At 46.3% G+C, this 14,733-nt stretch overlaps 1 long non-coding RNA gene across 1 annotated transcript in view; it reads left to right on the top strand.

Annotated features, from left to right (window-relative positions):
* LOC119395789 (uncharacterized) overlaps positions 1-14,386 on the top strand; it is a 78,810-nt gene extending 64,424 nt beyond the window's left edge. Inside the window, exon 4 of the long non-coding RNA XR_005184323.2 lies at positions 13,731-14,386. This is a non-coding gene — a long non-coding RNA (uncharacterized LOC119395789). The remainder of the gene's footprint in view (positions 1-13,730) is intronic.
* Positions 14,387-14,733: the final 347 nt, after the last annotated feature.

Genomic DNA, 14,733 nt, shown 5'->3' with positions numbered 1-14,733 from the left:
GCTGCAGCTACAGTTTGAAAAGAGTTCGACGTTTCGGGATCAACTCGAACCCTTCCTCAGAGGATGACTGCCTTGGTCGTGGAAGCGTCTCTACGTCTTATTCACACAGCACGGCTCTCGGTTTTGGCTTTCCCTTTCCATCACATCTCGGAGGCCGTGCACATAGACCAGGTGTGTTGTTCTGAGCAAGCGGTTGATGTCCACAGGTGTGCACTGAATATGCCAAGATTTGAGTAAGAGCCTTTTTCCAGATTCCTTTCCGTTTCTATAACAGAAGTGCCGTCAAAGTCAATTTTGTGGTCTCTCTTCTCACATTGCTCTGCAAGATTGCTACGTTGCACTTCCATCTTTCTAATGTGTTCCTGTGTTGTCGTATTCTTTCTGGGAAACACTTACTTTCACTTATGTAGCTGGCTAGCTAGACGCTCGGAACACAATACCTTGTAGACAACGCCTTGGTGTTGTTTCTTAGAAGGTCGATCTTTTGGCCGCAGCAGTAAGCGGGCTAGCGTCGATGCAGGTTTGTGGACTACCGTGACCTATGCTTTTTCCGAGGACCCTGGAAAGCTGTTCACTGATGCCCGGTACATATGGCATGACGTCGCGCTGGGCTGACTTCTTCAGTCCTATTGTTGCCGGCTGGGTGGCCAGGGAGGGAGTGGGGTGGCATGGTGTGCCGTTCACAGAGGCCTCTCTGCGGTGAGGTGGTTGCACTCTCAATACACGGCATGACACCCAGCGGATGAACGTTCCTGTATATCCATTTTTTCGTAGTTTTGCAATGATCCTCTCTTTCTCTCCCTTTCTGTCGTGCAGATTACTCTTGCGCGTGAAAGGAGTGCCAAAATCACGGAAGCTTTGTGTGCAGCTGGCTGACGAAGTGAAATGCAAATACCTGCGGGTGTGCGTTGGCTTTTTGTACACCAAGAAGGTCATGCGCTCGCCTTGTCGTCTGACTAAAACATTGAGAAACGGGAGCGCCCCCCGTTTTGCTCTCGTTCCACCGTGAACTGTATCGCTTGGTAAACGGAATTAAGATGGTCGAGGAGGCTGCCTACTGCCGATATTTTTATGATGCGGAAGCAATAATCCACATACCTGTTGCTTGTGTCACTCATGCGGCTAATTCTAGTCAAGCCAGGCCAAGCTGCCTGAAAAGTCAACATGGCCGCTGTCTCCCGTGGTTATTTAGCTATGTATCATACATGAATAGTCCCGCACTTGCAAGTTGCAGCATTACAGCGGAGTTCCCAATACTAGATAATATGGGAGCTATGCCGGGACCACAGAAAAACGGTGTAACAGTCGGGAAAACGCAGCGGTGAGGAACGTAACAGCGGGGTTGTACTGTAGCATGCCAATGCAACCCATTGTAGAACTTATTCACCATGCCACAATAACAAGCAAGTAAATCTTGCCCCTGTCAGCAACCCAAGCCTAAATCATTCCTGGGTCATGTCTCATCAACGGAGGCATATTTTGGTGAATGGAATAAAGTCTGCGGGAGCCTCCCTGTGGAACTTCTCGTGTGCGCAAAAGTCTACCAAGCTCTGAGGGCCAAGAGAACGAGGCTCGTTCCTCATTGCCCCATGCATTCTCGCCATTACATGGCGCTGCCCACAGGAACACTGTGCCAGCTTGCAAAACACATGAGTGTCATGAGGTTACAATGTTCTGTGAGGGGATGCGAGCATCCCTGCAATCAATAATACAGATACTAATACACGTGCTGCGAAACGTATCGCAATGTTGATGCAAGATACCTAGAGTATCCAAATAGTACATATACGATATCAGGGCCTTAGAAGTCGGTGCCTGAAGTCAAAAGACAGGGTGTGCATCTACTCCCCATCCACTTTTGCCTGGTTGATCACCGCGCTTATACCCTAACCTCACAAACACATACAAGCAGCCCATTTGGGCTGGAGCCTTTCTTGAGCAAAGAGCAACCTTAAGTCTAAGATACATGCTTCCTCAGCATTATGAGGGTAGTTTGGGCTTGTTGGCTATTCGTAGTTGATCGAGAAATTGTGTGAAGGACTGCGTTTGCAGCGTCTCTTGTCATTTTCTTTCGCACTACTTCTGGATTAACTCTTTAATATTGCCTAGTCGTGATGGCCAGTGCAAACTGAACTGTACGACAAACCGTCCTGTGGTGCCTGTCTCGCCTTTCCCTTTCCTTGTACTATGTTCCGTTTACATTGCCATTATGAGTATTTTCTTACTTGGCCAATTTGCTATCCTAATATTGCCTAGCTCTGCCAAGCGTACATGTCGGGGGGCTCTGGGCCTGGCTGGAGCCTACCTGCTCGTTCGTTCGGCTGCCCTTCCCACATGTCCTGAATCGTCATGTGCTGCATGCTAGAACATGTGGTGTCGCATGTAATATTGGACTCCGGATCACACCCTTCGGTGCTTTAACGATGCCTGGCTATCCTTTTCAAGTGGATGGCTGGTTTTACAATGAGAACTTCTGCAATGCAAACTTCACATTTTCACTGCAACACTACCACAACGGATATCGAACACAAAACTGCGGGACCTCTGCTATTCATGTTCGGTAGATACTGAGGGGCAGAAATGGCCATGAGCTACACTGCAGTGTTGTACATGACTTCATAACTTTTTCACTTGCTGTAATGGCCCAGTGTTTTGTCTACAGCACCAATTACATGAAATGAGGTAGTCAGCATTCACCAAGAATAAATGCAGCAGAAATATGTTGCAGCTGCATTGCTTCTTGTTCGTAGCATGTTTTACAGTGAAGCCGCTTGTTGCTAGGATCTGGGCAAAATTGTGTCTATGCGTCCATGGAGCCACGGTACAGAGGTGCATTCAGAGAGAGTGGAAGCACCCAGATTCTTTGTGGCAGCGCGAATGCATTCATGTACGCTCCCATTAGCCCTGAAATGACGTCATTGTTACCATTTAAGATGGTCATTGTCCATTGGTGCACTTCTTGGATTGCAGCTTGCAGAAGAAAGTTAAGTGTGTGCGCATAAGCATTGCAGACAAGGTGGCATTCATGGTCTGCATATGCAATGGAGCATCCACAGCTGAGCGGGGCTCCTGAAGAGTACCTTGAATGTCTCCTGTCTTGTGGCAAGGTCTTTTGGTGTGATGAACATTGGCGTCAAAGTGCAGCTCAAGAAGCATGGGTTCTGCATCAAAGTGGCACACTGCAAAGTGAATCTTATTGGAAGATTGTTAGCAAACCCTCAGTTAGTAGACTTTGGAACCTTTGAGGTAGTGTAGCATTTCTGTATAGAATGTGACACGACTGTGAGGGCCACTCTTCAGTTCCTGTGATTGCAGGGGCATCACATAAAAACTTAAGTGCATCCACAAACTCCACCACATCTCTCCACTCTGCAGAGTTAAAGGAGCGGTGACAAAAAACTTGTGAACCTCTGTTTCTTGCTCTTAGTGGCTACTGGCTCATTAATAGCGGCAATGAAACTCATATGCCCCAGCGCAAGACGAATGTTTAATATATATGCTTGTATGTTATGACCGGAGGCAGTTTCGATTTTGAAGAGCACACGGTGGCCCCTTGACGTAGTCGGCCTATACTCGTTAACAAATACTATCGGTGACCGTGAGAGCCTGTGACGTCACTGGCCAGCGTCTGCCATGTTGTCAGCGCTGTTGTTTCGTCTGCTGTGTTGAGCGTTGCGAGTGTTTGTTCCCTCGATCGTCGAACTATGTTGCTTATCTAGTGCGGCAATGAATGAAAGAGCTGGGAGGAGTGTGAAAATCAGTCGGAAAAGCTCGAGTCACATCGCGAATCTCGCCGGGGCTGCGATTCTGTACTTGTACATCGTCGTCCAACTCTGGCGACATTTTCTGTGAGGCTTGGGGGCAGCGGCAGCCGCAGCATTAGACGTCCTGAAACATTTTCGCTCCGATCATTTGTAAAGTACTAGGTTGAGAAGTGACGAAAGAAGCAGTGAAATCACAACATTGGCTATCTGTAACAGTGTTTATGTGTAACATGTAAGCGTCGTGATGTACTGACTCGTATTTAGATCGGGCAACTTTGCGTTCTCAAGGCATACCAGTGCATCATCATTAGGTGTCGCTACCAGCGTTGTCCGTCTCGTACTCACCTCCGGTAACTCTGCCAAAACTCGTGACGTACGTTGTTTACAAAACGGCCCCGCTCGATGACATCATCGCTTTTTGCTTCTATTTCTGATTCGGCAGGTTCACGAACTTGAGAACTCAATTAATACACTTTTTAGGCTGTATTTGTGGCTTATACTGTACAGATGGCACCTATGTATACCCATTAATGTGTGATGCAACAGTCAAATTTTGTCCGAATTTTTGTGTCTCCACTCTTTTAAGTACATTGTGTCACTTAAGGGTGTTTGTGTCCAAAGTGGCAAACTCAAGTGTGATGTTCCTTTTGAGTTCGAGAGGCCTTGAGAGAAATGGAGTGTTCAGTTTTTTGCCACCATCCTGCACATCATGGAGCATACGTCCAATCAACAGCCCCTGCCAGTTGTCCAGTATTTTTGTTGCCCTAGCGCTAAGATTGTATTGTCCTATGGTTGATTCTCTCCTTTTTGTTCCGAGTATGTTGGTTGCCAGCTGCAGTGTGAAGCAGGCTTGCTGGATTCATGGCTGTCTCCTGGCATCCTCTCAGATATTGCAGCCATTTTCTGTCCGGATGTACTCTGTCTAAGAAGTTTAAATCGTCCAGCCGGCTCATAGCTGCTCCAGTCATCAGCAGTGCCCATGGCCATGTGACCCTCTGGCATATGTCGCATGTTCAAAGTTAACTTTTCATCTAGAATGTCGCCTTACCAAACAACACGCGAGGCTTATAAGCCCTCGTTACCATGTGATGTCCAAGTGCTGTGTATGCAGTTGTGATGTGCTCGGGTAGATGGCACTGCCACCTTGGGAGAATGTTGTGCGCGTTCCGGCAGGTGGGGGCACGGTCGCGTCTCGAACACTCGGAGCCGGAGGCGAAGCTATGCACGGTCTCTCCGTGGCTTTCCACGATGTTAATAAGCAGTAATAAACCTTGTTATGTTGATACACAACACCAAGCATAGCTTGTAAATGTGACAGTGACTTCCTCCACAATAATTGCATGTTCGCATCGCTTTCCTTGCTGCTGGCTGTCTTTCTTTGTTGACTTCCGCCGCTGAGGTGCGGCGTTTATTTTCCGTGAGTGTGGCTGTCTCTTTGAGAGCTTTCATCTGTTGCTTTGTTGCTTCGTGTGTGAGGCACACTTTGTTCTGCAGACAATTTGGTCGCGTATCATCTTCTCCTTTTTCTGACCCAAAGTTGCAGTCTCTGGTCTTCAACTTGAGATCCGTGAAGAAACTGTCGAAGCTATCATTGGTACGTTATACTCTGGCGTGTAATATGTAGCGGGAGTAGACTTCGTTTTCCTTGGGCGAGAAATGGGCGTCAAGAGGTTCTACCACATGGTTTAAGTCAAATTGTGGGTGTGGCTGTGCTGGAGTTGGTTCTCCGAAGCTGGAGTGTATTGTATACATCAAGCAGATTTGGCCCTCCAATCGTGAGAAGAAGAGCAACTTGCCTTTCTGAGGATGCGTCGACGGCATCGGTCGCTTTCGGGTTGAGCACGAAGGCTCGCTTGAATGTGCACTATTGTTCTGCCGCGTTGCTGCCTGCTTCGAATTTCGGTGGCAGCGGTAGCCTGTTCATATTGTTGCGGTCACCGGGCATGTCAATGGTTTAAGTATCCTGCTTGTGACACCATGTCGATTTTCCGCATGGGAACAGAAGAACAACGAAACACGTTTATTGACACGACATTGCTGCGTGCGTCTAGCTTCGAGGAGCTGCCTCGCTGCTCTGGGAGAATGAGAGGGCAAACGTGAGGGTGCCGGGAGAAGGCATACTTTGCGTTTCAGCACTCCGTGGTGTGGTGGTGTCATCTAGTGACTGCTCATGTAACAATAGGGAAAGCGAACAATGCACCTAAAGACTGAAATAAAGAAAAACGAGTGAGCTGAAGCACGTTACCTAACTGAAGCAATAGGTGTTCCAACTGCTTCATTAATATTTGAAGTCTTGTGCTTGTTAGTAACTTAATGTGATCAAGATTGGAAGTTGCCCATCTCATTCTTTTTCATTTCTGTTGCAATAAAACTATCTTTAGTGTTTTGGTACATTGTTATAGCTAAAGGTTCCTGCTTTAGATGGTGCTATACATTCTTGAAAAACTACTGATAGGGCCTTGCAAGTTGTTGAAGACCCTTGAATTTTGGCCTTAGAAACCTGTGCAGACCCTGTGTGCGATGGTTGGCACTCGTCTGCTTGTATCATGGTTTGATACTTCCCACCAAAGAAAATTAAAGCCCCATTTTTTTGTTGATTCTGGAGGTGTAGCCGCAGGAAAAAAGAATTGCAAAACGCACAGCCACGATTTTAATTTCATCCAAGAAATACTCGAAAGAAAGGTAACAATAGAAGATGTAGTACACATGATATTAGGTAGCACTTTCATTGTGAAAGGAGATGCAATGTTAATTACGAATTAAGGAAATTGTCGTTGTATACTGTAGTTTGTGTGCTTGTATGTTATGAGTTTTACTGTCTAATTGAGCGATAAGGGAACTGTCTATCAGGCCGTAGCCAGAGGTTGCCCCCCCCCCCCCTCCCCCGAAATTTTGGTGACACATGGTGTTTTATCGAAAATAAAGAAAATAGGCGTTTTGCTCAAATAGTCAAGGTTTTCAGCAAGTGCCACATCCCAAAACTTCATGGCTACGGGCCTGCCTTCTATGTATTATGATTTGTGTACAGCACTAATGTTCATGTAGATTACGACTTGTACTCTGTGATACCTTTGATGCTTTGCTATGTTCAGTGAACTTGGCCACATGTCCTTGTTGTTTTCCATGTACCAGGGAGGCTCAGGTTCTCTCCAAGTAACAAGTGTCTCCTTTCTCCTTTGTTTACCTTCATTGTTAACAAGAGATACATTCAAAATGAAGAGAGGACGTGATCTTTTTAATTTTGTCTCTCATTTCTATCTTGCACTTGCAAACGTTAATTGCCTCGCACAATTTGCACACTTGAACACTTCCACGGTCAGGCATATGTTGGCCGGTCATGGTATCTTGCATATTACTCTGTAGAATTTATTATCACCATGATTGGTAGCTTGATCGAGTTTGCTTACACGCAGATGTTGAAGTGATCCACTTTTTTTTAATGCATCCAAATTTGTGCACTGCCATTTTGATGTAATTAACTACTCCTACTGTGCAGCATAGCTTTACTAAACTTGTTTTCTTGAACACTCAAGCTGTGCATGCAATGTTTTTTGTTGGTTTCAAGTTGCGGTTGTGAAAAACTTTTGTGGGTCGATCACTGGACTTGTTGAGCTAATGCTTTTGGTGCAACATGTTACTATATACTATGCTTGTTACAAAGTGATAATCAATGCTCCTGAATAAAACTTTTGTCAGCATTGTTATCCAATGTGTATATGTCGTTTATTTTGCAGTACCACTTGCCATGGTGTTCAGCTTTGCTGGCATATCATGTCAGCAAGGATGAGTGACATTAAAGGAGTGGTGACAGAAAGTTTGTGAACCTCTGTTATTTGCTCTTAATCAGTGGCTACTGACTCGTTAATAGCGGCAACGAAACTTCACTTGCCCCAGCGTAAGACGAATATTTAATTATATGCTCATATGTTACGACCGAAGGCAGCTTAGATTTCGAAGAGCACTCGGGGGGTAGGGGGGCTGTGACGTAGTTGGCCTACTCGTTATAACAAATGCTATCAGGTGACCGCGAGAGCCAGTGACGTCACTGCCCAGCTTCTGCTGTTTTTCAGCGCTGCTGTTTCGTCTGCTGTGTTGAGTGCTATGAGTGATTGTTCCCTCAATCGCCAAACTACGTTGCTTATCTAGTGCAGCGATGGACGAAGGAGCTAGGAGGAGTGTAATAATCAGTCGTAAAAGCTCGATTCACTTCGCGACTCTCGCCAGTGGCTACGATTTTGTTCTTGCCATCGCCGGCCAACTGAAGCGACATTTTCCGTGAAGCTTGGAACAGCCACAGCATTAGGCGTGCTGAAACATTTTTGCTACGATCATCTGTAAAGCAGCAGGTTGAGAAGTGACGAAGAAAGCGGTGAAGCTCTGCTGCTGACCCTAAGGTCGCAGGTTTGATCCTGGTCGCAGCGATCACATTTCGATGGAGGTGAAAGGGTAGGGGCCCGTGTACTGTGCGATGTCAGTGCATGTTAAAGAACACCAGATGATAGAAATTTCCGGAGCCCTCCGCTACAGTGTCTCTCATAATCATATCTTTTTTTTTTGGGGGGGGGGACGTAAAATCGCAGATATTATTGGAAGGAATCAGTGAAATCACAACATTGACGCTCTGTAACAGTATGTATGTGTAACATGTAAGTGGCGTGATGTACGCTTCACTGACTCGTATTAGATCAAGCAACACTGCGTTCTAAAGGCATACCATTACCACGTACGCACGTCGGAGCGCTGAAGCGTTATCTGTCCACTATGCAGTAAGATTCTGGCAGTAGAAAGCTTCAGTTTGTCGGTAGACTTCCTAACGTTTGCGGATGCCCGGTTTACCTGGTTACCGGAGCTGTTGACGGCTGCTGCAGCAGCAGCAGAGGGATAGGTAGTGGCATCTCGCGGCATTTTGTCCAACTACAATTTCTTTTTCTGTTTTCTCAGTTGCGCCACTGTTGCCCCGCCACGGTGGTCTAGTGGTTATGGCGCTCGACTGCTGACCCGAAGGTCGCGGGATCGAATCCCGGCCGCGGCGGCTGCATTTTCGATGGAGGCGAAAATGTTTGAGGCCCGTGTACTTAGATTTAGGTGCATGTTAAAGAAGCCTAGGTGGTCGAAATTTCTGGAGCCCTCCACTATGGCGTCTCTCATAATCATATCGTGGTTTTGGGATGTTAAACCCCAAATATTATTATTATTAGTTGTGCCGCCCTTCTTGTCAAAAAAAAAAAGCAATGCGAATGCTGTGAGTTGATAATTATCTCACTGCCAATGCTTTACACAGTCAGTAAGCAGGTAAGTTGGTGCAGTGTTGTGGATTTCAGGTTAGGCTCTGCATCATCAGGTGTCACTACCAGCGTTGTCCATCTCGTACATGCCTCCGGTAACCCCGCCAGAACTCGTGACGTACGCTGTTTACAAAAGGTCTCAGCTCGATGGCCTCGTCACTTTTTGCTTCGGATCCATTTTCGATTTGGGACTTTCACGACCTTCACAGCTCAATTAACATACCTTTTAGGCTGTATTTGTAGCTCATATTGTAGAGGTGGCACCTCTATGTTCCCATAAGTGTGATGTAACGGTCAAATTCTGTTCGAACTTTTGTGTCACCACTACTTTAAATATTCTTTTAACCACAAGCATAAAAAGAAACCTGTATGATTCCGTACTTCGCTGGGTGAAAGAGCAGGAGGCGGCTGCCATAAATAGCATAAAGTGCAGAAACTCCAGATGCTCACTCTTGAATTCCAGTGCATACTTTTAATGTGGAGCAGCAAATGTGTGATCAGGAATTACCCAGTTGATATACAGGCAAATAGTAGTCTTCAGATAGAAACGCAGCAATGACACGTGAAACACTTTGTTATGCAGTGCACGGTTGATTGTAGACTCATTTCACTGCATCTAGCCCTTTGAGTGGGAATTTGTGCAGGATGTTACCAAATGGTGCAACGTATCAGTGCAAGGTGAGCATTTGTGCTTGATGACATGTACATACTTGTCAAGACTTCATGACTATCATAATGAAATCAAACACGATGGAATGGAAACATTGGAACAGAAATGGCGACGCTTGCACTAAGTCACCCAAGGCTTCAAACAGCAAAACTGGATGATTCTGAAGTCTGATCTGGTTGCTACTATGTTGTTGCTAGGCTTTAGCTAGGTTAGTCACGGCACGGATGTCCAAACTCGAGAACTGAGTGTTCGCACCTCTAATATATCTATGGGCACATCTATCTATGGCGTAGGGCTTCCATCGCTTCGGGCTCTTCTCGCAGCCGCCGTTGCCTTTCCAGTTCCCTAGGAAGTGCGTAGCTGGGTGCTCTTCTTTGTTTCTCATTCTTTCTTGCTCTCTCTTTTTTTTGTTTCTTGTATTTTGTATCTGTTTCTATTTCTTCCTCTCTGCTTTTCTCTTTCTTTCTCTTTATTTCTCTCTTGATCTTTCTTTTTTTTTAACGCGATAGCCTTAAAGAGCTCGTTTCGCAAAAATTCAGGTGTCAGTGTTGTCAGTGTTGGTTGTGAGTGAAAAATCATCTTCTCGAAAGATGCAAGTAAAATAAATATTAAAAAACCTGGGTTCAGGTGAGAATCTAACCCAAAACATGTGTGGCAAGCGGGTGTTCTACCACCGAGCTATGCCATTGCTAGAAACTGCTTCGGGAAAAAGTGCCCTATGAATGTCGTGTAGTGAAAGGAGTCTCCTTAACACATGTAATGTTGCGTGGCAGAAACGTAAAATCGTGCCAGGTGTAAAAACATGTGAATTGCACAAGTGTTTTAAAGGCCCACCAATTGCAAAGCGCTCAGACATATTTAATCATCATCAGCTGCAAAAGCATCAACAAAGTGAACAGCTGCGTAGGTTCGCGTGTTGCCTTACGGACGCATGGGGGGGGGGGGGGCCTTCGCTGATTTGCAAAAAGAATTATGGCATAGTGGGCACTTAACAACTTGCAGTAGGCATTCTAGGATAGTTTGAAACGGCCAATGTTACACGCACAGTCGTTCGTTTCCTTATGGCATGGTTGAGGCCCCATTGATGCCCCATTGATGATAGTTTTCTGACAGGCCACAAGCACAAATTACGACTAGTTTAAACAGCCTTCGCTGATTTGCAAAAAGAATTATGGCATAGTGGGCGCTTAACAACTTGCAGTAGGCATTCTAGGATAGTTTGAAACGGCCAATGTTACACGCACAGTCGTTCGTTTCCTTATGGCATGGTTGAGGCCCCATTGATGCCCCATTGATGATAGTTTTCTGACAGGCCACAAGCACAAATTACGACTAGTTTAAACAGCTTCACTCTTAATCAAAGTGACATAGCACTAAGAAAAAACAAACACTGCAGCTGATCCGTAATTAAGGCGAGACATGCACCTACAGTTTGCTGGGATGACTTGTCTGGTAGGGAGTTCTCACTTGACTAAATGCTTCTAGTAAACATGTAATTGCAGCAGAAATTAAGAGGTGTCTATTGTCACTGTCAGTGCAAATGCACGCCTTGTCTTTTTAAAAAAGCACGAGCACAACAACTCAACACCCCTTCAGCATACAGTGATTCCACTCCTGCGCCACATTGCGCCAAAAGGGATTTACTGCGCCGTCCTGATAAAATTGGCGTAAATTGCGCCAGAGTCTCGGATTTGATGGCACCTATCACTAGCAACTGCCCTGCCGGCAGGTCAAAATGTGTGAAACCCTATCATGGAGCCACTGCAGTCGCACAACATCCACAGCCCAAGAATTATTCAGGTGACAAAACAGCGATCATTCATGCATCTCAATTAAGCTACAACCGATGCAGCTTCTCTTGTGCAAGTTTGCTCAACCGCAAAACGCACTTCTCCGCAGAGAGACTTCAAGGGAAATTGGTGGCGATCAAGCAGCATGGATTCATGGGCTGACATCGTCTGCTCCGAAAACGCTACTGGTAGCTCGTTTCAAGCGCAGTAGGGATATATAATTACGCCAATATTCAGTAATAACTGTGTGTGTGCCACCAAAATGTCTCACTTCTGTCTGTGGACATTGCTGAAAATAATCTCGGAAAACTTATATGAAACATCAAGCGTTGTATGCGTCACGTCCGTAGAAGCGCATGTCAACGGAGGGAACGCTCTCATACCCTTCGAATGTCCTTTTTTATTCATCCCGAAGCACCTTTTGGTGATGCCTTCCACTGACACATCCAGGTATCTTTCACTTGTGGCGTCGTCGCTTGTGGTAAGGCCATGGTCCGTTATAGCTCATGGTGTGAGAATCTCTCTTAATTTTTTTTTCTTGCTTTTTAAGAAATGCCACATTAAAGAGAAAAGCACAGTTTCGCCGCAAGGGTGAAGCAATGAATGTGATAGCAATAAATTGTAATGATATACAAAGAACGGCTAGCAGTTACTCCTTCAGCATCCAATTTTGTGTAACTCAACGGAACGCTGGCTGAAGGAAACGCTGCAGCGAGCAAAGCGTCTATCGGGCTGTCTAACGTTTCAGCAAAGACTAAACGATCAGAACACAGGACGTCCAAAGGTATGAGCCGTGGGCTGGTCCCTGGCAAGATAGGGCGACCGCGCCCGGCAGTTCAAGTACGCAGTGCTGCTTGAGTAACGCAGCCCCCCCTCGGGACAACCACCTTCCTTTGAATAGGCCTTTCACGCTGGCTGAAGCGAATACGGCCACTCCAGAGAGCGAAGCGGTTTTCGTGCTGTTTGTCGTCTCAGTGCGAAGTGAGCGTTGAGTATACGAGCACTCTTGATGTCTGTCAAGATAGGGCGCGCGCCAGCACTCACGTCGGCGTCCTTGTGAGCAAAGTCAGCGCCCTCTATTTTTCTAGGTGGCATTGGCAAAGTTCACTGTTTGCTGCTTGAGCGACACAGCCACCCCCTTCCCCTTACCGGCGCCCGTTCACGCTCTTTGCCCAACGAAAGACGGGGGGAGGGGGGGTCCTCTCTGCTGCTTTAGCAAACGCGTCTGCTGCAGCGAGCGAATAGTTCTCTCTCCCTAACCTTTACTCTTCCTGCATCCTGCGATTTTTGCTGTTCCTGTCTCAGCTGCTAAAGCTACACAGTTATAGCGGTCATGATTACTTCTTCCTCCCCCCCCCCTTTTTTTTGTAAGTACTTCCCCTGATAAACAACCACTGACTACTTTCGCGGTCACAGGGTTCAGGGTGGGAGCGCGGAGCTCGTTAATCAGTCCTCTTCCCATGGTCATCTCGGTGTACATATATTTTAAATCCACTTCAACCATTTATTATTTCAGAAATTGAAGACGGAACGATTCTGCAAAAATAACCAATTTAGTTATTATTACTGACGCATTTTGTTTAATTTGGTGATTCGTGGAACATTTTTTTTTCTGCGGTAATAAATTGTATTTCACGGTGGTATTTAACGTTAACTGGTATTCATAAAAAAGGCACTTTATAAATGTTACATAAAAGCGAGTGAATGCGAGCCAGTTGGTAAGAATCCATGGTTAAAAACAGCGCGAAGAAGACGCGGACAAGAAAGAACACAGGACTAGCGCTGTTTTTTCATGGTTTGTTGTTAAAACGCGTTAAAGTTTGCTTCGTTTGGTAAATTGAACAAGAGCATTATATAATGAGTAATACACTTATTTCTAAAATATGCAACTTTTATTTTGCGTTTGTTCCATTCGCACATTGCTGCCCGGTTGTGATCAGTGAGACTGCTTCAAACTACAGTTACCCTAGGAACAAAAAATTATCCTGCTTCAAGTGAACATTTCTGCGCCATACTCATATTCGTCCTGCTCCAAAAGCTTCTCCAAAACACCAAGAGCCACTTATAATAATGTGTTGTGTGCAAAGCCGGTGCGATACTAAATTGGTGTGCAAGAAGATGCTCAATTTTTATCGGCTGTTGTGAGTTTGTGTGAGTGAGTGCGATCTTGACTGCTTCTACATGCATTTTTGGTAATACAAACCACTTTTTTTTTCTGCAGGATCGTCACTGGATCACAGAAGCACCTTCATACACACTGTGTCTGTCTGCAAGCATAAGGCGGCATTCTTTCTCGGCACGCTTTTTTGCCATGACTGGGCTAGGTGGCATCATTATTGTGTAGTTGGGCTAGCCAAGTTGTGCGACTAACACAAGATGACGAATTCAAGGTATCAAAGACTGTGCACTGTAACGCCGCCCCTCAGACGCTCTGCCAGAATCAGCTGTGCGCGTGCTGCAGGTTTGGGCACCTGCATCACGCATTCCACCGACGACGAAGCCGACTCAGCGTCCCTATCAACGATGATGGCGTCAATGAAATTGACGATGCCATATCTGTGGCCACGAAGGTGCCGCGTTTGCAAGAAGACATTGTCCGGCAGAGGGGCACTCGTCAAGCACATGCGCTCACACACGGGGGAAAAGCCGTTTTCCTGTTCCTCGTGTCCGGCCGCCTTTAGTTCTCAATCCCTGCTTAGGTTACACCTCCGAACGCACTCTGGTGAGAGGCCTTACAAGTGCGACATTTGCGAAAGCTCCTTCACTCAGCGAACTCCACTGATCCACCACCGACGTACTCACACGGGCGAGAGGCCGTATGAATGCTCTCTCTGTCCAGCAACATTTGCAAAGCTTGACACACTACACAGCACAAGCGAACGCACACGGGTGAGAAGCTGTATCAGTGCGACGTGTGTCACCGCAGGTTCACACAATGTCGTCGCTTGTAGGACACTCGCGCGTACACACGGGCGAGAAGTTGTTTGCATGTCCCGCTTGCCCAGCAGTGTTCACTCATCGTAAGACTCTAGACAATCACCAGAGGACGCACACGGGAGAGAAACCGTACAGGTGTCACGTGTGTGGCCACCGGTTCTCGCAACAGGGAAACCTGAAGCGCCACGTGCAGCTTCACGCAGTCGAGAAGCGACACAAGTGCAGCCTGTGTGCCGCAGTGTTTGCCTTAAAAGAATCGCTGGAGGCCCACGAGTTGTCGCACAAAT

This window comes from Rhipicephalus sanguineus, chromosome 6 (genome assembly GCF_013339695.2).
Source record: "Rhipicephalus sanguineus isolate Rsan-2018 chromosome 6, BIME_Rsan_1.4, whole genome shotgun sequence".
In the NCBI taxonomy this organism is placed as follows: Eukaryota; Metazoa; Arthropoda; class Arachnida; order Ixodida; family Ixodidae; genus Rhipicephalus; species Rhipicephalus sanguineus.
Note: the sequence above shows the minus strand (reverse complement) of the source record. Positions and strands in the feature narration are given on the sequence as shown.